General features: G+C 37.7%; 1 long non-coding RNA gene across 3 annotated transcripts in view; it reads right to left on the bottom strand.

Moving 5' to 3' along the window:
* Positions 1-2,026: 2,026 nt before the first annotated feature.
* LOC129501659 (uncharacterized) overlaps positions 2,027-23,402 on the bottom strand; it is a 143,688-nt gene continuing 122,312 nt past the window's right edge. For all 3 annotated transcript variants that reach the window (XR_008662779.1, XR_008662777.1, XR_008662778.1), the window contains one exon: positions 2,027-2,406. This is a non-coding gene — a long non-coding RNA (uncharacterized LOC129501659). The remainder of the gene's footprint in view (positions 2,407-23,402) is intronic.

Below are 23,402 nucleotides of genomic sequence, written 5' to 3'. Positions count from 1 at the left end.
ATTGTGTCAGCACGTGTATTCAAAGCTCCTCCATTCCAGAGGCCTTATAACACTGTCACATTATTTTAAAAATAAACTTTCTTTCTTTCTCTCTCTCTCTCTTTTCTTTTTAAATCTAAAGTTTTAGATCCCAGCAGGTTTAACCAAAATCTGTGGTGTTGGTACCTTGGGAAAAATATGTACATATGATGTGTATTTTTGCAAAGTTAAAAAACTCAGGCCAGTGCAAATTTTATTGGAGAAATCATTTCACTGATTGAATAATCTTTGTCCCCATATGGTTTACCATAATAAGATTTTCAATTATTCCATTGCAGGATATTGAGAGCATTTAGAAATAGCTGTGTGCTGCATTAGAAATGAAACAGAAGCATTGTTTAGACTCCTTAGCCAAAGGCCCCTGAGAGAGCCCAAGCTCTGGAGTTATTTGGACTCTCAACTTGTCTATCTTAAAAAAGCTTTTACATAAATGGGATCCTTATTCATTCTGAGGTGCTGCAGACAGCAGAAGCAGAGGTAATGTTCTTTCATGCATCTACAATCTCTGTTACCATCACATTCTTTTCCTCACAGACATGCTTCCCGAGAAGCAAAGAAGCAATATGGACATCAGGAGTCCTCTAGATGGAATTTCACTATATTATCACAGGAAGCTCCCTGCCATTTAATTAGCAACAAGCAGATTTTGTCACTTACATTTTCATGTGTTTTAAAGCATTTTAAAAATAATATGTTTAAGGTATTTTAAAAATAATGTGTTTAAAGTATTTTTAAAATATCTTAATGACATTTTCCCCCTTCACTAAAATTTCATGGTTGACCCATCCATCATATGGACCTGTAGCTTTAAGTATTTGGTAATATTCTGAGCTGAATGTGAAATGATTGTTATTTTATGCACAAAGATATTCAGAAAGGAGATCTGCTTCCGCAAATGATGCCTGCATTTCTGAAACAATTTTCCTCAAGTCAAACTGGCAAGAAAGACCTGAACTCCATTAGTTGAAAATTTTCACCCTTTTGAAATGATCTAAGGACCTGTCCTTAGTAATTTTGATTAAAGATGAATGTTCTGAAACTCAGTCCCTATATCCAAGGTGTATCTACCAGAGTCCTACTAGAATTTTGAATAGACAGCAGAGCAGCATACACAACTTACACATACCAAAATGCCAATATATGTATTCAGCTTTGTAAATACGCCTTTAAAAATACCTCGCCATATTTAGCCACTCCTAAATATGTATTTACACAAGTCTACACACTGTAAGTGTTTACCTGGGAGACAGGAAAGGTCTCTCTGGTAAATAATATGGGTTTTATAGCCTTTCATGAAGGAATTTTTTGTTTGCTATGTAAAAAAAAATCAGCTCCTCTCAGTTATAATTTAATAAAATTTTTCTTTCCCTGTAAATTTACTGCATAGCACTTGAGGTAAAGCCCTGCAATGTTTAAGAAGAAAAAAAAAAGACAACACTGGTGTTATCTTTGGGTACAGAGTGGCTTTGATTCATTTTGCTAAAAACTACAGAGGGTAGAAAGCATGGATATGATTTCTGAAAACCAAACAAATAAAAATAACCTGTCAGATACATTTTAGAGCTATGGCTATTGAGTAATTACCTATTTTTTCAGGTTAAATAGAAATCAGAATGTTTAGGAAGATCCAAATGATTTAAACTATTTTGCCCTGAATTTTCTAGATTCATTGACATAATTTTATACTTTATATTACATGAGTGGGTATAGGTTAGTGTTTGCAACTGATAAGCAAAATTGTGTTAAATCCAATATATACAAATTCTTACAGAAAAGCAGCATCACCTAGTACACCAGTCCAAGGACAGGAAATGTTCAGTGCATACTCTTAAGAATACATGGCCTTGAGCCATTGAGTTGATCTGACTTAGGCTTTTGAATTTGTAAATTAGGTTGTGATCTACATAGATCTAATGAATGACAGATCTGTACTCATATATTAAGTACTGAATATTAATAGAGAAAAAAGTTTCTAAAGAAGACATATTTTCCTTTTTTTTTTTAATTGAAAGATACAATATGAGATAGAACATGAGGCTTGGAATTAAAGAGACATCCTGTTATTTGGGAGGCTCTCACAATTTATTCACCATCACCTTCCCCACCTTCACTCCCCCCTTTGAATCTTAAAGCTTTTGCAATCACCTAACATTAAGCAGGCAGTCCCTAACTTTTATGAGCCACTTTAGGGTCCCAGATATGGACATGGCTTAATTTGGAGTCCTTTAAAGTTTTAGGGGAGGTTCTTTCTAAAGGGACCACTATCCTAATCAGTTTACTTCCTTCTAGAAGATAAATGTGCAGGATTTCCAGCAGCTTGTCTCTGGAACCACTGAAGATTTTCCTGTCAGCAGTGGACTTAGAGACCTACAAGAAAAGAACAAAAAGAGAGAGGCCCCTTACACCAATTCTAAAGACAATAAATTACAGCTTTACAGTTAAAGGACTCCTCTTTCTTTGTTCTGTGTCTTTCACGAATTTTCTCTTTCAGAATTTTTCTGCACATGGGTGCTTGTGCACAGAATATAGGAGTTTGATTTATGTTGAGAAGGTGGGAAATATGGGCATTTTTGGCAAGTCCAGACACGGAAACATTACAGGCTTTTTTCAGGATATATCAGTTTTTTTTTTAATGGGAATTAAAAAAATTCCCAATTATTTTACCCTCACATAAAATATCTGTTGAAATTTGCAAATGCAAAACAGGTGCTTGTATGCCTTCCTATGCTATCTCATCTGTAAACACATCTTTGAAGAGATCAAATACACACACACACACATTATAACACACACACACACACACACACATATATATAAGTAGGTGAGAAAATGTTTACATCTCAAATTCAGATGTCCTAAAGCACTTTTAAAACTTTTTCTTCCATTTATTCTTAAATTGTTGAAAGATGCATATAAGATTAACAATCCTTTAAAATGAAAATATGATTTGTTTTACCTTTAAATGTACTAGAAATTTAAATACAGTGATATGCTTTTTGAACATGGAACAGGGGGTTTTACAAACTAGGTCACTAATTCAAATCTGATCCAGGCAGTACTGATTATCCCTACAGCTGTCTATTAGGAATACCTAAACTGAATGCAACAAATAAATATCTCGTTACATTTTCACACAAATTTTTACTTATTGAAATGGAACATAATATACTATTTGTGTATTAAATTTATACTTTTGAAAATCATTCTTTATCATCTTACATATTTACAAAAGAAACAGAAAATTCATTTTGTGCAATAATACCCACACCTGTGCTCTAAAAGACACAAAGAATATATTCCCCACCTCCTGAGTATGAATCAGCAGGATATAATTCTCTCAGCTTCATCCTAGATCTTCACATACCTATGGACATGGCAGGTTAGAAGGATAACTCCTGTGTATAGCAAATCTATCCTGGCCATGATGAATTATGTCCCAGGGTACTGCAAGAACTAACAGATGAGCAAAATCATTGACCCTTACTTAGGAATCACAGTTGGTTAGAAGAAGCACTGCTTTTTGTCTCTTAATATCTCTTAGACATTTGAGAAATACAATCTCTATTCATTTACTTCTGACCAATCACTCCACACCTTATTCCTGTTAATGCTCAGGCACAATGCTAAAAATTGCCTTTCCATCTCCTTGCCTGTTTTCCTGGAAATAAATACATGCACTTTGACTATCTTCTCCAAGGGTTCTTTCCTGAAGCTATGGCAAGATTTCAGAATTTTTGGGTTTGGATGGAGATTGAGACCTGCAGCTCTTGGAGTGAGGGCATAGTGTGAAGGAGGTTCAGTTAGAATGAAATCACAATACGTTGTGTGGCTGGCAAATGTAAAATTCCTAGATGACAGTCCTACTCCCATCTGCAGTGGTTAAATCAATCCCAATGCATTGTACTTAGTTATTGATGCTACCTTAGAAGACTGCACAGGACTCAGGAAAGAGAATATCAGGTCAAAAAAGAAATATAACCATATCCTACAGAGTGCAGTTGAAAGCACTGGGACTGCTTAGCAAAAAATAGAGGAAATTTGGAATTCCCTTCAAATATCTGAAGGACTGTTATGCAGAAGATGGATTAGGCTTATTCCATAGCTTATTCTGCATGAATATGAATAACTTCCTATGAGCCGTCCCAAGAAAGAATGGACTGCCTGCCTCCAGAGAACCTAGGCAGCATCCAGTACAGGCTAGGTGGCCTCTTGGGAGTTATGACCTTTGAGCCTCTTCCCCATGCTGACATTGAATGAATCTATGATACCAATCCAGTCAGGAGAGTTCCAAGGGGGTTGATGGAACAACTTCAGGATACTGTCAGACAATGTCATCCCAACTAGGCATATCCTCATTTTGGTCCCTTCTGAATCTAAGATTTCTTTCAAAGAGGCTGAATTCCCTGTACTGAATGTGGTTGTAAAAAGAACACAGACTGTACCATCAGAGAACCCTGGTTCACAGAGAGAATCCTGGCTCTTCCATTCTAGTAGCCATGCAAATTTGAGGAAGTCAATGAGCCCAAGAATCCCAGTCACAAAATTTAGGATTATTATTCCCATTTCACAGGGTAGTTGTGAGCATATTAAATCATCTGTATACCACCTGGTGTTTGCAGTAGGTATTCATTGTTGTAGGTGCATTAAGTACATGATGTATAGATATCATAGCCTAAAAAGCCCACTTCTAGACCTCATGGTAGAGATGGTCATATTGCAGTAAATTCCGAATGCAGTGAGCTAGGGTCATGTGTGTCAAGTACCTGCTTCTAAAAAGGTTCCCTTTTCCATCAAGAATACACATATTTATGTTAATCTGGAAAGAAAAAGATCCTACTGTGGAAATTGTGCTATAAACACATAAAATATGGTAAATGAAATAATAATCACAGTGATGAACTTTATCAAAATTTACATGAGATGAATAATGCAAAGGCAGAAGAAATTATTCTCTACTAGCAGCAGAAATCCTCCACATAGCTCTTTCTTAATTTCAAGATTCTTCTAGTAATGCAGTCTTTCTGATTATTGTTGCTCCTTTACCTTTTTAAAATCAAATCACCTAAGGATGGAAGCATTGGTCACAAAGACATTGAGAACTGCCTGATTTCTTTTCTTTTTTCTATTCTTTTCTTTTTTTTAAAGATTTACTTATTTGAGAGAAAGAGAGAGTACTAGTAGAAGGAGAGCAACAGAGAGAGAGAGGGAGAGAATCTCAAACAGACTCCCCCCTAAGCCACAATCCAAATCAGTTCAGGGCTTAACCGCATGACACTGAGATCCTAACCTGAGCCAAAATCAAGACTCAGATGTTCAACCAACTGAGCCACCCAGACATCCCACCTGATTTCTTCTCCAAAGAGATACTTTTCAGTCTCATCAGATGACTCTAAATTCTCAACTAAAAGTTATGATTTTCAACCAATGAGGTGATTATTTTCATACATAAATAATTGGTGAGTTTGAAAGTGGAATCAAAGATCTTGGATCTCGTCAGTCTTCACAACATGCATGGGGTATCTTTGACATGAATTTATACTTTTACCATTGTTTAAAGGACACTAACAGCCATTTCTGGGTTATTTTCAGTTTGAACAGGAACGTATATACAATTCACACTGAATTAGTACTATTAGTTACAGTTCCTACTGGAATGATTCTATATGCTCAAGAAGGGATGATTAGATTTGATGGAAACATTTAGGCCTAAGTTAGATTGATAAACTTAAACACAGAGCTTAGTTAGGCAACCTTTTTTTTTTTGTATATATTTTTTTTATTTGAGTTCAATTTGCCAACATATAGCATAACACCCAGTGCTCATCCTGTCAAGTGCCCTCTAGGCAACCTTTTCGATGATAGCTGAATCCCTTCAGGCAATCTGGTTACAATACATGACTTAATGTGGCATCCAAAGATGCCTGGCTTTCAACTTGGGAGAGGCTGGCAGCAGGGAGCTCATGTTCCAGGAACACAATTCTCGAGCCCTAGCATAAGTGCTCTTGTTCACAAGAGAGGAGGCAAATTATCCGAAGGCAAATGCTTTGGGACAGCCCCTGGCTTCCTGCCCTCCTTCATGTGGCAGTAATTTCCCTAAACAAGAGGCAGAGGGCCTGTCCTTGACACACAGTGTCTGCCTTGCCTCCCACACACAAACCCACAAGAAAGTCTGACCCAGTGAGTATTAAGAAAAAAGCCCTGACCTGACCACACAGCAATTCTGGGCCATGAGCAGTAGCCACTGCCGTGCCCCTGGCAAGAGTTTCACTGCATCCAACTGAAAGTGGGCATAATAAAATTCCTTTGTCAGGAGTCCCAATGGCGTGTTGGCAATTGAGTACATATTGTCCCCTTGGTAGGAACGACTATGAACAGCATGAAATCTATGCTTTGGCAGCAAGAGAACTTGGTGCTAGCATTTTTCTAAACTGAAGCAACACAAATGAGTTGGCCTGATACTTACAAGTTATCTTATATGTTAAATCACCTCTAAAAATAAAAACAAAAGTTTCAAAGAAAATTGTAAATCGTACAAAAGGAATAAGATGGTTAGATAAGCTTTATGCTTGTAAAGAATGATTTTAAAGCATGTGGAGAAGCATGAGTTGAGGAAACAGAATTGTGAACACCACCTAAGTTGTTTTAGTTTGTCCAGAATTCAAGGACTGAGGGGCATGGTATGAACAAATTCCCACAATAACTCAGAAAGTACTTATTTGTAATTAGTCAAAAAGTTCTCATACTCACTGTTATTACAAAGTTCAGTAAATACCAGGCATGAACTTAGGCACTAAACAAACATGAATATAAATAGATACTGCCCTCACAAAAATCAATTTATAGACATAAGGAAGAAGCCCTTTGGATAGCAAAGGATAAGAAGTAAAAACTAGAGAAGTTTGACTGAAGGCATTAAAAAAGAAAAATAAGTGTCCTAGAGAAATATTCACATATCTTTTTTTCCTCCAAAATTTCTCAGTAGGCTACTAAGCCTTCATTTTCTTTCCCCTCTTCATTCTGTTAGATCGCATAATTGATCAGAGACACTGCCTCAGTTCCCTACAAGGTCTGGATCATTATTTTTTTTTAAGATTTTATTTATTTATTCATGAGAGACAGAGAGAGAGAGAGAGAAAGAAAGAGAGAAAGAGAGAGAGAGAGAGAGAGAGAGAGAGAAACAGAAACACAGGCAGAGGGAGAAGCAGGCTCCATGCCGGGAACCTGACGTGGAACTCGATCCCGGGACTCCAGGATCACGCCCTGGGCCAAAGGCAGGCGCTAAACCACTGAGCCACCCAGGGATCCCCAGTCTGGATCATTATTACTTCTCTTTTTCCTAACTGGCTTCTGACTTATTGACCCAAAGAGGACGGCATAGCCCTAAAATAGGTTCAAGTTCTAAGTAACACAAACACAATGCTTCTTCCCAAAGGAATGTTTTGGGATTTCTTTCAAGGGAATATCATGTGTCTTAAAGAACCCATATGAATACAGAAGACATCTTTGCTCATGGTCACCACTAACCTCAGGGAGCACAGATCCTGGGAACAGAAAGAAGAGAGGCATAGCTTCCACTCTCTAAGTTCCTGATACAATTTGATAAAATAAACCACTTCATTATTTGTCATCTAATTCAATCTCAAACTGAATCTGATTTGAGAAGCACAATGCTTATTAGATCAAAAATCTGGAGATGCTTTACAAAATACAAGACAAAGATATAGAAGTATGTTTGAGCCATGCATAGTAACATTTTAAAATAGAGCACAAAAATGTATAAATCTTTTTCCTAATATGCCCAAGATTTTAAAAGTAAAATGAAGAATCTGTCAATGAGTCTGAAACTGAACCACTCAAACCAGGCTCAATGTTTATAGATGACGAAGAGCCAAACCAATAATAATATTGTGGCATTGATTCTTTATGGTCTCAGTCACACCCACCTCATCACTTAATATATTTTTTCTTCTAATATGTGTTCAATCCTTTTTGACGGCTTGGCTCAGAGCTTAGATAATGGAGCCAAACCATATCCCTTTGGTCGGTCTCAAGCTTGGCTGGACTTTCAATGACTTGCACATATTAAGAGCCACTCTCACCAAAAGCTTCATATAATAATAAAGCCACCTGCCTATCAAATAATAAGAATCAGCATTTCTTGACTAGTCGTATGAGCTAGTAGTCACCATGTTTAGAGCTTTATACGCAACGTCATTTAATCCTCACAAGAACCGGCTGAAGTAGGTAGCCTTAGCTCCATTTTACAGATAGGGAATTGAGGCCGGGAGGTGAGAACTTTCCCAAGGTCACAGGGTTAGCAAATGGCGGGAACATGATTCTGTCAATTACATTAAAATTGCCACAGGTTCACACGGTGTTGTTTAGCTATACTTTGAGGCAGATTTCCTGATTCACTTCTGGAAATACAGAAAGCTTCACATTGCGGCATCATGTGAAGACTGGCCAGCATTTCTGAGGTGTCTGACTGGGAAACAAATTGCTCACCTTCAGATAGTACAGAGGTCTAATGTTCACAAGCACACAACCGATGACTAACTCCCTACCCTCTGCCACCACCACCTCCACCAACCCAGGCTGCACGCCCACACGAACAATTATTTTTTGTGACTTGCAGGGTTTTTTTTTTTTTAATTTCATTTAATGCAATCAATGAAATATGGTGTCTCCCTGTTTGCAGATATTGGGGACTGGGTTACACAAAGTGTGAGTTACCTCAGGCTAGACCAGAAATAGCCCCAGTCCTTGCATCCCTGAACTTCAAAGCCAGCCCATTCTCCCCGTTGCTGCTGTGGTGGCTTCTGCAGTGGTCACAGGCGTGCAGCCTGGGTGGTCCCTCATATCCAAGCATTCCCCGTGCCAGGGAGCAACCACATGCCCTGGTTCTGGGGACGGGAAGGCAAGGGAGGAAAAGACAGAGCTGATAAATACACCCTGGCTTCCCTAAACTCTCCCTTTGAGAAAGTCAACTGAATATGAGCCGAATGTGCTTACACAAGGCAAAGCTTTTCAACAGCACACCACCACCCCACTCTGCCTCAGCAACATGGGAGGCCACATGGCACCTCCTGGTGTGGGGGAAGATCATGAAACTAGAAGTAAAGAGACCCAAGTTCTGACTCTGTCTCTCACAAGCTCTGTCCCTCCCAAACCCCAGTTCTCAGCTCTCTATGTCCGTCAGTATTCTTCATTCTATGTCTCTCTGGGTTTTGGGTGCTGGGGCTTATTTCTTTATTCCTCAATATAGGAAAAACAAAGTATTTCTCCCAAATTTCCTCATCCCCTGACTCTGTTAGACGAAAGTACTAACTGATAATATGCAAGTTTTAGTGTTCAAGAGTATTCAACTGGAAATCATCTTTAGCATCTTGGAAAGAGCAGACAGGAGGTCCCATGGAGGACCTAGGATCACCAGAACTGATCCCAGCTTTGGGAAGAATACCAAGGTACCCTGAACCTTAAAAAAAAAAAAAAAAAAAAAAGTCTGGATGTTCTACAATCATGGGCTGCAAGGTGGGGAGGAAGAACTGGCTTTTCTTTGAAACTAGAAAATCCATTCGGCACCTCTGTTCAGTAGACACAAGGAGCAGATCCCATGGTCACAAGTTGTTTTATCTAAATTTTTTGTGCCGGTTTCCTTTGCTGTGAGTTCCAAGCTGCTTTGCACCCTTCCATCCTTTACAACTATTGAGTCTCTTCTACAGATCTGTGAAAATAAACAGGCCATTTCCAGATTACCAGCCAGCGACACCACATCCTGTGTTAGAACTAATGATAAATAAGAGTGAGGCAGGTAGTCCCCCAGACACATCTGGGAAGCATCCTCTTCTCTGAACAGAAGCACACAGCCTTCAATGCTAGCCAGAGCTTGTTTGGCCTTGTGGTCTGCTGAGTTGAAATGGTTATGCCATTTTTTTGTGTGTGAATCTAAAGATTATGTTTTTCATCTGACATTTTTCCTTTTTTTAAATTTTGGTATATAAAAAGTAACCCCTGGGGGAAACTACTGGCTTTAGCCATGAATCCCAGGTGTATCATAATTAGCTTTAAAACTTATTAAAAAACAGGAAAAAAAAAACTTCAAGTTGAAGACAGCTAAAGAACTAGCAGCCACAGTTTGGGCTAATTAACTCTTCTGGTAACAACTAGCGACTGGAAACTGTGGTCTCAAAGATTCTGTGATAATGTAGCTACCCAGGATCTTATCTGCACTTTTAACTTATTTTAAATTTATCAGCTTTATGATGATTAACCACCTGAAATTATTTTTAGCTCTAGTTCTTATTTATTCTTTTCCCCTACTCAATTAATGTATACTTCACTTTTTGCCAGCTAAACCCTCCAATCTCTACTAAATATATAGAAATTTCATGAAACCAGCATCACTCTCTCTCTCCTCCCAAACATGTGCAAACATACACTGAGGGATAAGTGTAGGAAATAATCTTTTGCATCTTGCATTTAGCATTCTCAGAAGTGTGAGCAGACTGAGGATGGGCAAAGACAAAAGTATTGCCAGCCTCCACTCAGAGAACTCTCATTTTGCTCCCTGGAATCTTAAGCGGCCTTCTCCAACTTCCCTGACTCCTCAAAGGAATGTGTTTTCACCCAGAGAAGTCTCTTGGTAGCTGATCTACAGTAAAAAGAAAACCTCACCTGCGATTATATGATGGCCTGGGAAGGGACTAGCTATCGATCCTTTAATCCTGTCCATCCTTTTGGGTTAGCCTGTGACAGGCGGCAAATTGACCTGGAAAGACTGCAATAAAAACACATTCAATCCTACTGACCTCTCTCCCACCACCTTGTAAGGACAGGTGTCCCTTCAGGAAAACTTAGGTTTTATCCAGCTTATCGTTTACATAGCCTCAGAAGGCTATTCAGAAGACTTAGACAAGAAATAAAAAATCTCTAATCTTCTTTGTGGGAAAGGAATATTGGCCCAGAAATCAAAAGAGCTGGCCTCTAATCCCTTCTCTGCTATTAACTAGTTTTGTGACTTTGGAGAAAACAGTTGCTTCATGTGAACATTAATAAGCCAGAGGATTCTGAGGACCCCTTCCATCTATAAAGATTCTGTGAAAAAAAATGTACTCACCTACTTGCTCCTTTGAAGACCAACTGCTACAACTGCTAACTTCTGTCCAGGTATCAGATAGAGGAATCAGACTCAAGGAAGCCCAGATTTACATTTCATAGAACTCTTAAGAGAATTTTCCAAGACAAACATTTATCACTCTTTTCTGAAATCGGAGAGCTCTTGCAGGCCAATGTTGGTCATAAGACCTACATGAAATACAGTATCATTTTGCTGATGCATTGATTACCAGTCAGAAGATAAAATTCAGATTCCCTGATGAAGCAATAAAGCAACTCTAAAAGTTGAACAAAAATAAATAAATGTGACTAAAACAAATAGAAACACTAAATGAACATTTTACTCCTTATTTTGTGTGCCAGACATTGAGCTAGGAATTCCTGCCTGTGTTAACTCAGCTTAGCATTAGAAACAGGCTCAGTCTTCTCATTATTTTCTCCAATTATCCCCCTCCCCAAGGCCAGCCTGCCATATGCCCACCTCCAGCACAGACATAGTGTGTAAGGCAAGGCCTTTATACACAGGCACACCCAACCAGTCCAAACCCATCCTATGGGCTTCCCTAGCCTTTACCTCAACACATCACTTCCTGGAAGGAGAAGAGTTTCCTATTTGTCACTAAGAAAAGAAGTCTCAGTGTTTGCCTTCTCCTGGTACACTTCCTTCAAGTCTGGGAGCATTTTATCTACACAAGGAGGGTCATTCTAATGTCCAGATCAATATCTGCAAAAGCTTTCAAGCTGTAATAACCATGATCTTCAGCACTCAATATATCTTAACAAGACCCCTTCTATATCAAGTGAAGTGGGCTAACTCTTAGGTAGGGATTTTTAGACTCACTCCTTGGCTACCAGTACTTTTAGTAGAAAAGTCCATAATCGTTAAGCCAAATGCAAGGGGACAGGCATTTCCAAAGATACAGTTTTAATTTTCTTTAAATCCAACCAGCACAAACTTCATCACAAAAATTGTTGCTAACTAATGAGTTGAATTTTGGCAGCCCATTAATCTTAATTTTGTAAACATTGATTTTTTCCCCCCTCGATTTTGAATGGAGCTAAAATTAGCACAGGTTTTTGTTTTGTTTTGTTTTGGGGGGTCTTTTTTTAGTATAACCTCCTTTTCAACTTCCTGATACTGGATATTTTATTGCAACAAACAGCTCTATCCTTGACCAGAGTCTAAAAAGAAGTCAGAAGAGTTCTGGGAATAATGGTCCCACCTCTCATCTTGTTTCACACACTTCCCCTGTCCCTTCTGGGACACGGAGCCGCCATTGACTTCTAAGGAAATTCACTTGAGGCTCAATTAAAACTATGGGGCACAGAGAAGAAGCAGCATGTCCTCACCTTTTCCTCCCCATAAGATCTGTTTCCAGGACCAATCCTATACAGAAGGACTTTTGAGGGTTTGTAAGATGAAACTAGGAGGTTCAAGCCAGCCCTTATTCATCCAACAACTGCTGGTTCATCTCAAGTTTCTCTCATAAATGCAAATGCCTAAAGATTAAAGTTCAAATGCCTAAAGATTAAAACTGAAAGGATCTTTCCCACCAAAGGGAATGCTCATGGCTTCCAGTCTTTCCCCAGCTCTCTCTGGCTTCTTAGCCATTGCCATAAAGCAAACACAGTTTAGGGAACAGCAGTTTTATTAATGTTGGAGATGTGTGGTATGAACTACAGTCTTTTCTGTTAAGTGGAGAAGGTCATTTCACGTTACCTATTTTCTCATTATGCCCTTTCTTTAGCATGTTCTTAAAACAGGCTACCATCTTCCCTTCTTTTTCCTCTGTGATAGTCTATTCTAGAAGGCTTTGAGCCCTTTCCCCGTATCTTCCTCAGAACTACCATATTGCAGTCTACAATTTCTCTCTTCCTTTCTCTACTATACCCGTATGGTCAGTGGCCATTGCTTCATATTTCTACTGATAAAATACCAATCCAATCTCTGAGCATCATCTGATAACTTATAACAAACCAATCACATTTCTTCCTTTGAAGGACCTGACATCTATCACTTTCCTTCAATATTTTATGTTACTCACTAAAATTCTAAAGCAGTCATCAAATCAGTCTTGGGGGAGGGGAAAGCCTCCCCAGGCAGAAAGCTGTACTTGTGGTGATGAAGCACAAAGATCCCACGGTTAGACTGCTGACAGCGAGTAATAATCTTAGTTCTGCTACATATAAGCTGCGTTTCCTTGGTCATGTTACATAAGCTCAGAAACAGCGTCCCAGCGTCTGGACAGAATAGAGCATGTTTAACAGACAGTTAGGTTCTGAATTTTGCTAAAGCAGAGAAGAAATATTTCAAACCTTCATCCACTGGAAGACAGAGTGAGATCAGCTTACACTGACTTCACTGGGTGTGGGCTTTCACTCTGAATTTCTTGTAGTAGTCCAAGTGTGACAAAGAAGTTTCATCACAACTATCTTTTAGCAATCGACAGGGGTTCATTAGAACTCTGTGTTGAGAATTCTGAGGCCACTGGCTCTTAGAGAAACAAAGCATGATTGATTATTAATGTCTTCTATGAAGAAGGGCAGAAAGGTGGCTTACATGTTTATGTCTGCCATCCAGGCAATGTAAACAATGGAGGTCAAGGAGGGCAATTTCAGCCAAAGAGTGACATGATAAAAGAGATGTTTTAGAAGATTAATTTGGCAACAGATTATAGGATGGGCTGCTGAGAGAGAAGAGACGTCAAAAAAGCCAATTTGGAACCTTTTGCCAAAATCAGGACAGCAACCATGCAAACAGAAAAGAAGGAATGCATTTAGGAGAGTTTAGGAACAAATCGATATACTTAGCATGACTTCTAAAGAGCCTTTAAAGAGAGGGCACTTTTTAATAGATTTTTTTAGAGCATTTTTTGGTTCTTAGCAGTATGGAACAGAGGGTACAGAGATTTCCTATACACTTCCTACCCCAACACTTGCACAGCCACCTCCCACCAGAGTGGCACATTTGATACAACTGATGAACCTACACTGACACATCATAATCACCTAAGTCCATAGCTTACATTAGAGTTCACTCTCGGAGCTCTGCATTCTGTGGGTTTGGACAAATGTATACTGACTTGTATCCACTATTATAGTATCATACAGAGTAGTTTCAATGCCCTAAAACTCTTCTGTGCTCTCCCTGTTGCCTCCCACTAGCCCCTGGAAACTGCCAATCCCTTTTACTGTCTCCGTAGTTTGACCTTTTCCAGAATGTCATGGGGTTTGAGTCACATGGTATATAGCTTTTCAGAATGCCTTTTTCCCCTTAGTAATATGCACTTAATTTTCATCCATTGGAATGAGATTTGTAGCTCATTTCTTTATAGTGCTGAATAATATTTCATTGTCTGGATGAACCACAATTTATTTACCTACTCAAGGACATCTTGATTGCTTCCAGCCCCTGTGGGCAGGTTTTTGTAAAGATGTAAGTTTTGAACTTTTTTGAATACATTATCGAGCAGCCCAATTGCTCAATCATATGGAAAGAGTATATTTAGTTTTGTAAGAAACTGACAACTTATCTTTCAAAGTGTATGCCAACAACAAATGAGAGTTCCTATTGCTCCACATCCTCACCAGCATTTGGTAGTACCAGTGTTCTGGATTTTGGTCATTCTAATAGGTGTGTATGTTATCCCATTGTTTTCATTTGCATTTCCCCTTTGACAAATGATGTGGAGTAGAGTGAAGGCATTTTGATTCTTGAGAAGGTTACCATATTGGCTAGTTCTTACATTAGCAAAGAATCATTTATTTCATTCATCCATTCCTAAGCACTGTCACCTAGCAGACAGAAGATAAAAGAGCATTTGAAAGACAATACAGGTAAGTTTCAACAAATGACAGGTAAGGGAAAATTAGGATGAGGTGCATTCCTAACGTTGGTGACTATTTTGGTAAACATGGTAAAGCTTCACCCTCGTAAAACAGAGACCACCTACAGGGAGTCAACAACTTTGGGCAGAGCTGTTAGAAGAGACTGCGAATAAATCTTACCTTCTTCATAATTTTGACTGGCAACTCTAGCCCTACCTTAGTTCATTCACTTTTGTCTCTCCATCTTGGGACAGATGACTATGTGTATAAGGTACATCATGGCAGTTATACTAGAAGTAAAGACATAAGGCTGACACCAGACATTTCAAGGACAAGTTTCAAGGGCAAGTCTCTTTAAGGCTCCTGAAGGATAGGGCAGAGGGAAAAGGAAGACATTGATTATAATTACTAACATTGCAAATGTATTTATTTGTTAATTTGTTGAGGGACCACTATGCATGAAGCTCTGAATTAAAAACGTTTTCAGATGAGATTGGGCATGTACAGGGTAGTAGGGCCATTGACACATATTTTGTGTTTTTTTTTTTTTTTAAGATTTTGTTTATTCATGAAAGACACAGAGAGAGAAGCAAAGATATAGGCAGAGGGAGAAGCAGCTTCCCTTTGGGGAACCCAATGTGGGACTTAATCCCAGTACCCCGAGATTATGACCTGAGCCAAAGGCAGATGCTCAACCACTGAGCCACCCAGGTGTCCCTAGACACATATTTTGATTTGCCGTTTGCTTTTTTATTTGGCCCATTGCTTGTGCAGTAGTATTTTGTTTTATATTTACATTAAATATTTAATATTTACATTGCAGATTTTCCAACTCTGTTTTACTGTTGTCCCTTAGTTTTTATACCATTGTATTTAGAAAATATACTTGGCGTGATTTCAGTCTTCTTAAATTTGTAATCTTCATTATGTCTCTTTTTGTGTGATTTAGCCAGAGGATTCTTCTGTGTGTACTAGAAGAAAATGTGTTTTCTACTTTCCTTGGATGGAAGGCTTTATTACCTTTTAGATAAAGTACATTTGAAGTAAAAAAATGTTTTGTTGGAAAAAAAAATCACTTTAACTGAGGGTATTCATATAAAATAAAGCATATCAGGGATGCCTGGATGGCTCAGTCAGTTAAACGTTTGCCTTCTGCTCAGGTCATGATCCCAGGGTCCTGGAATCAGGTTCTGCACCAGTCTCCTGCTTCTCTCTCTGCCTGCCACTAATCCGGCTTATTCTCTCTCTCTCTCTCTCTCTCTCTCTCTCTCTCTCTCTCTCTCTCTTCCCTCTCTCTGACAAATAAATAAATAAAAATCTTTAAAAAAAAGTTTAAAAAATAAAATAAAGGGAGGGGATTTAGGGGGAATGGGTGAAATAGGTAAAGGACATTAAGAATACACTTATGATGACCACTGAGCTCATATATAGGACTGTTGAATCACTATATTGTACACCTGAAACTAATACTGTATGTTAACTATATTGGAGTTAAAATTAAAATTTAATAAAAAATAGAGTTAAAAAAAGTATTTCAAAATTATAAGAATGATGTATATCCTCCAGAAACATACATTCTACCCAGGAGAAAAGACAAATGTTTATTAAAATTAAGGAATACAGGAAGAGATGGCAAATGTCGCTGCCTTAGAATAGTAAGCAGTAGTCTTAAGTATGCTACAAGTTGAGTGAATGATTTGGGTTATTACAGGAATAACCATTCATGTAAGTGCTGAATCACAGAGATCTCCCAAAGCCAGACAAATGCTAGGCAAATGGGAATAACCAATGGGGAAAGGCTGTTTGGAGAGGACTGTCCCTGACTGGGGCTCCCTCCTTCCTGCACAAATGTGTTGATTATGTGAATGCGACTAGGCTGGGGGAAAGATGATTGGAACATTTCCTTAGACAATGGCCCAATTGAAAGGTCACTTCCTGCCACTTTCCATATCCCTGAGGGGGAATCCCATACTGGCTCCCAGTAAACAGAGCGATCTATGTTGAAAGCCAGGCTTCCAAACAAATCCTGCCTGCCAGAGTCATAGGCCTCCGCTTTGGGGTTTAGGGATGAATTAAAGATAAGTATTCATGCTTAAATGTCCACTCAAATATAATGAAATCTGTACAGTTTTTCAATTTACAATCATTGGAAAGTAGCTGTATTTTCCTTTACTTTGTTGACTCTATGATTTTTCATATCATCTGAGAAACAGAAATTCTTCACTCCCAAATGAGCAACATTTTGAACTCAACCCTGACCCTAACATGATAAAAATCTGTGCCGTTGAAAAGAAACATAAAGTGTTTTGTTGTTTTGTTCTGTCTCTTCCCCTGAAAGCCATCCAAGGCCAGAATCCTGTTGCCTTTGTTCACAATAAATACGACATAGAAAGAACATGGTATTTTAGACAGAGCTTTCAGAAAAATCCATATAAGGGCAAAAAAGAAACATTTGATGCTGAATTCTTTCCTAATTTAAGACATTTTGAGTCCGGTTTTTGTTTAAAAAAAAAAAAATTCTTAAGAAGAATTCCAGGGCAAGTGTTCCTGGGACTTCTTGTGTGAGCTGACAGTAGTAATCAGCAGACATTGTCCAAGTCATTGAAGGAACCCCGGATAACCGAAGTGTCTCCTCTGTGTGCCCAGCCAGCAGCAGCCTGCACAGAGATCTCATTCCTTCCCCAGCTTGCATCTTCACCCCAAGTCCCGACATACTTCAGTTCTTCAGCATTTTAAACTTGTCGGTGTGTTGTTTTGAAATTGCTCTCAAGTTACTCCTTGGAAACTATGCATGATCCAATGCAAAGCAGAAGGTCTGTACAGAATCACCTGGAGTTTTATTAAATTGTAGATTTCTGACCATGCCAGGAATTGCTGAATCTGGAATATCTATGGGAAAGATCTTGGTATCTGTATTGTTAGAGACTCTCCTGTGGTTTGAATCTCCAGTGCAAAGAATCCTGGACTTTGAACTCTAGTCTTAGTTTCACTATTAAACATTCATTATAGACTTTCAGCCAGTTATTTTAATCTCTACAACTCAATTTTTTCAACTATAACACAGGATTGTTGTGAAGTAATGTATGCAGAAGTACTAATATAAATTAGAAAAAATATTCATACACTTACTCGTGAATCTCTTAGATGATAAAGTCTTGGACATCCAGGAACTTCTTTATTGTATTTTTCTTATTGGTAATGTCATATTTCTAGCTGGATTTTAGTAAATAGTTGTTTAATGTGCTATACAGGACAAGACTTGGAAGCATTTGCAGCCTGATACTTACAGGAAAACAATTAACATCCAAGAGTCCACATCAATATAGAATTTACCTTGGGTGAATTTACCATTGAGCTGGGTCTTCCCTAGGACTGGCAAGTTAATCAACTATCAGAGTCAATTAAAGTTAATAAGGCTATTGTTTGCTGTCTAACAAAGCTTCTAAGATGGACATGTAAGGCCTCCTTGCTCATTTGTTTAATTTTCCAGGAGAAAAAGAACTCAAATAGCCTGGTAAGTCATGTTGACTACCCAACATGGATCAAAAGAAGAGTATGGAGATTTTTTTTTTTTACCTGAAAAAAAAAAAAAAACCCTTTTATGAAGGACATTATTTTACTGATTTTCATGTCAATACTTTGGGCACTATATTATATCTCTATTTTACAAATGAATAAACTAAATCACAGGGAAGTTAAGTAACTTTCTCTGACAGCCTGATACGTCTGTCTCCATAAGAGGAGACAAGGGAAAACTTGTCAAAGGATCCTACTGATTACTTGGGCCTGGTAGGACATCCTACACCCACTGAGGCTGAGCTTTCACTGAGGTATCTCACTTCTGCTCTGTCCTCAGGCTAACCACCTCCCTTTTTTAAATTGAAATACCTATTTCTATAAATTATGACAAAGTCTTCATTCAGATTTAAGTCTGTTATATTTGTGAAGTCAGTGTTTCCAATAAGTTCATTTTTTTTACAAGTTCATTTTTTACAGTAAAAAGATGAGCATTTTTATAAGAATAGTTACACATTTATGATCATGACTATCAGAAAAAAATATATAACAAGTATATCAAATCCTAATTTCAACAATAGTATTACAAAGATGGAGGTTAAGTAATTTAAAACGGTCAAATGATATAAAGTTAGTTAAAAAAAAATATCTGGGCACCTGGGTGGCTCAGTCATTTAAGTGTCTGCTTTTGGCACATGTTATGATCTCAGGGTCCTGGGATAGAGCCCAGAGTCAAATTCCCTGCTCAGTGGGGAGTCTGTTTCTCCCTCTTCCTCTGCCCCTCCCCCTGCTCCTTCTCTCTCTCTTTCAATCAGATAAATAAAACTTAAAAAGAAAATAGAAGAAAAAATGTTAAATAACACTTAAGGTATTGTACAAATATGACCATTTTGTGGAAGGAGTAATAAAGACAATTTGGGAAGAACTACTTTAAAATGGTTTTACTTACTTCTGTTTCATTCTGAGTTGCTTTTATATTTTAATCTTAAGAAAAAAAATTTGTTTTCAAGTTTTTCAGTGGCTGCTTCGAAGTAGCCTCTTCTGAACCAACACCATATATGCATTTCATTTGACTTTTAGCTGCTGATGCTATTACTGCAAATCACACTAAATATAAAGATAATAAGAACAGCTCCATTTATGACTTTTGGCATGGATTATCCACCGTTCTTGCCCTCATACATACACTATTGATATTTACCAGAACTCCTGTGAGGCAGGTACCATTCTCTCCAATTCATAGACGAGCCAACTAAGATTGTAGAGGTGGAATAATTTACCTACAGCTCCCTTACTACATGTAGGGACCAAAAATTGAACCCACATCTATCATTCCCAAAAATATTTGTTCTTTCCCCAATATATGTTACCTATTTCAAATTTCCTAAAATTTATTGCTGTGAAAATATTTTAAAATGTCTTATATAGTAAGGTTTCAGGGAGTACATTATAGTTATAGGAGAACTATAGGCTATATCTGTGTGTGTGTGCCGTTAAGAGAACTCGATTATATTTTTAATGGGTTACCTTTGAGAGGCCCGCCAATTATTTTATCACCTCTTCTAGAAGTCAACATTCCCCTGCTTCTCTTAGGGATGAAGACCTGGCAGCTACATTTGTACATGAGACCCCATATTTTATATAACCAGGGTCAACACCTATCCTAAACCAAAGTCAATCTGATTGATTTTCTTTCCTGCAAAACTGTTCTGAGGACCACTTGGCTAAACAGAAGTCATATAAATTTGGGAGCCATGGGACAGGAGAGGAAGAGAGAAGACTGAAACAGAGGTGCACCTAGAACCAGAGAATTGGGCCTTGAGGAAAGAGTGAGAAAGAGCAAGGACTACTATCTGGTCTCTTACTTACAGCATATCATGAGCCTCAGTTATTGTATCTTCTGTCCTTATATTTTGTGAAGTATCCTTACAATTAATTTTTATGTTTTAGTTAAGCTAATTTGACATGGATCACTGTCACTGTAACTAAAAAGGTATTAAGTAATACAATGTTAGAAAGAAATCTCTCCTTAAAAACACTCTGCAGTGAGTGATTCTGAACCATTCAGTTTCTTCTAATCATTTACTGGTAGTGACCATATGACAAATGATTTCAGTTACTTCTAGAAGCCAATCCGTTTGACTATATTATAATATACACACTTAATAAGCAGATAAATGACTCCAGTTCTTTGTTGGGTTTGATTAAATTGTCCAAATACTTCCTCATCATAAAGTATTCAAATGAGAAAATATTACATTCTCCTCTAAAGAGCAGAATCAGAAAAGATAGTCTTTACCAAATAACTCCTGTTCATCTCATTTAGGTTCCTTTTAGTTGTTTCTTCTACTCATCTTGTCTTAAGTATTCTTACTAGAAACTCTAGGATAATTTTTGACACAGACAAAAGTAGAGGCAGATTTAGTAACCAAAACATGTATATTTAAAAATTGTCCCTTACTTAGCATATGTTAATATGGTGGTTCATACCAGAGGAACAAAATAAAAGCATTACAAGAAATGACTGCAAAACACAAGCACTCTGGATAATTCAAACTAAGCCTTCTGGTTGGTTCAGACAATTTGGTTTTGATTTCATACGTCACCAAAATGAGACATTAAAGAAGACTCCTCATGGAGTACTCTTTTGTTGTTATTTATCCACGTTTTCTCCTGGGTTTAAGAAGGGGGGGGGGGGACAAACAATGGAAACCAAAGAATTTTTTCATTGAATTGATTTTTAAAAATGAGTTTGACAATTAAAATCAGATTTTTTAAGAAAGAAAAAATACTTCTGAGTAAAGCACTAATACCAAAAGTTTTAGCAGAATGTGGATTAAATTATTGGCTTTTAAACCACCCCTTAAAAATGGCATTCACTCTGGAATGGAAAAATCAGTAGATCCAAAGTAGAACAAGGTTTTGACTAGCAAAATTAAAGCTAAATTAAAACTTGGTGTAAATGAATTGCAAATTTCATAATCCCAGGAAAACTCTGACTAAAACACCTTCCTAGCTGAAACTAATCTTTTTCTAAGTGTTTCTTTTAGGTAGATTGTTTCTGGTTTATTACAGAAATTCTTCAGGTTATAGCTCCTGCAGTTTAATCCTCCACATAGATTTTTGGTAGCAAATCTCCTGAGTATCCAGCCTCTTGGCCTTGTTTCTTTTGGTCTGAAAGTTGTTCTTTTCAATGCTTCTACCCAAAAGAGGAAAAGCATATCTAGAGATGAGGGAGGTGCCATTGCCATAGGACTTGGCAGGTGCTAAAAGATCAGAGTGTTAGGAGACCATAAAGTTATAAATACATGTTTTTAAAGAAAAAACTCTTTTAGTAGTACATAAATATTATTGTGTATCATGCTGTAGATGAGTTTCCTTCTACAAAGTGAACACCTTGCTGAAAACTGAGCTAGCAGATGTCGGTTTTGAAATGAAGAATTAATGCTTAAGGCTTAAATTGAATATATTTGTTTAAAATCTAAGAACTCAATGTGCATTACCCCTTGAATTGATCAGACCACTAACAGTAATTATTAGGCACTATTAATATATTAGTATATAGCAGAATAATGGACCAGGCTGTCCCTACACTGAAGAATAAGAGCTTTCCATGAGAGTCTCTTAGAGATAATCTCTCTCTCAATTCCCACAATGGTGCTTTAACCCCTGGTTAATGCCAGTGAAAACCTATAGCTGTTAAAAAGCAAATAACTTAAAGCCTCTACGTAAACTCTTCTTGCTGCTTATAGGATTCTTCCTCTTACTCCTCTCAGCAGAATAATATATTTTTTTCTTAGTCTCAATTTATATGTTGTCCCTTCTATAAAGCTTCTCCCATTTCAGCTCCTTCCTCTTACCCAAACCCCACTGCAGCAGAGTCAATAAATCAATCATGCTCTCTGTGTTACCATAGTACAGCACTTATTAGTTCTGTATGCATGGGTTTATCATCACGATCCTGGAAACTTTTAAAAGTGGGAACAATATGTAATTCATTCAATGCTTTATTTACAACAGGTACTCAAAAGATGTTCATCAGAAACATGTGAATAAAATCCTCTTAACACAAGTGAACACGTATTCACTCCTTCAGACCTCTATTCAACAAGTAATGTTACTTGGATATATTTTGTGTCTTACTGCAAAGTATTTTCTCACAGACCTAGAGGTCATTGGAAATCTTTCAAATGCTTGACATCATGCAGTGGTCAAGGGCAGAGTAAAAGAGACAAAACAACAACTCCTCTTGCTTAAAAATTTTGCCCTTGGCTATCTCTGATCCTAAACATATAGCAGGTGCTTGATGAAAACTTGTTGAATGATTGATTGATTGATTGACTGGCTGATTGATTATAGCTGAAGTTCAACTGTTTTCTGTCATAGGTGATAAAAATACCTGCTAAAATTTTCATCTTCTACAAAAATTTTCTTATGAAGTCAAGTTTTGTCCTGACAACCCACATGAGACTGATGTCATTCCTCACTAAAACCTTCAAAATTTCTTGTATTCATATCTTTATATTCTAAATACATCCATTGATGTTTATGTAGTATTTGCTCATGTTTTATGCTCCTTCTTTAAAAGCCGGTTTTCTCAAAATGAGAGACAAACATTTTACCCCTGAACTAAAAAACTGTGTATTTGTGCTTCTACGTATTAGGAGATTTGATGGTTTCTCACCGGGACAAGGATCATTCATATCAACAATGATTATCTAGAGACAGGGCAAGTTTGGGGGCTCCTTCTGAAGTCTCATCCAATGAGAAAATTGCATTTGGAGCCATGCTAGTATCAAGCATGAATGGCCTTATCCAAAAGTTCTTCAGCTTTCAGAGTTGGAAGAGACTTTAAGAATAATACATTTCAAGTTTAATGCAAGGACCCCTTAAAAAAAATTTGG

The sequence above is a fragment of the Nyctereutes procyonoides genome, unplaced genomic scaffold, assembly GCF_905146905.1.
Source record: "Nyctereutes procyonoides isolate TBG_1078 unplaced genomic scaffold, NYPRO_anot_genome, whole genome shotgun sequence".
Lineage (NCBI taxonomy): Eukaryota > Metazoa > Chordata > Mammalia > Carnivora > Canidae > Nyctereutes > Nyctereutes procyonoides.
The sequence above is the reverse complement of the archived record's forward strand: the minus strand, read 5'-3'. Positions and strand labels throughout refer to the sequence as shown.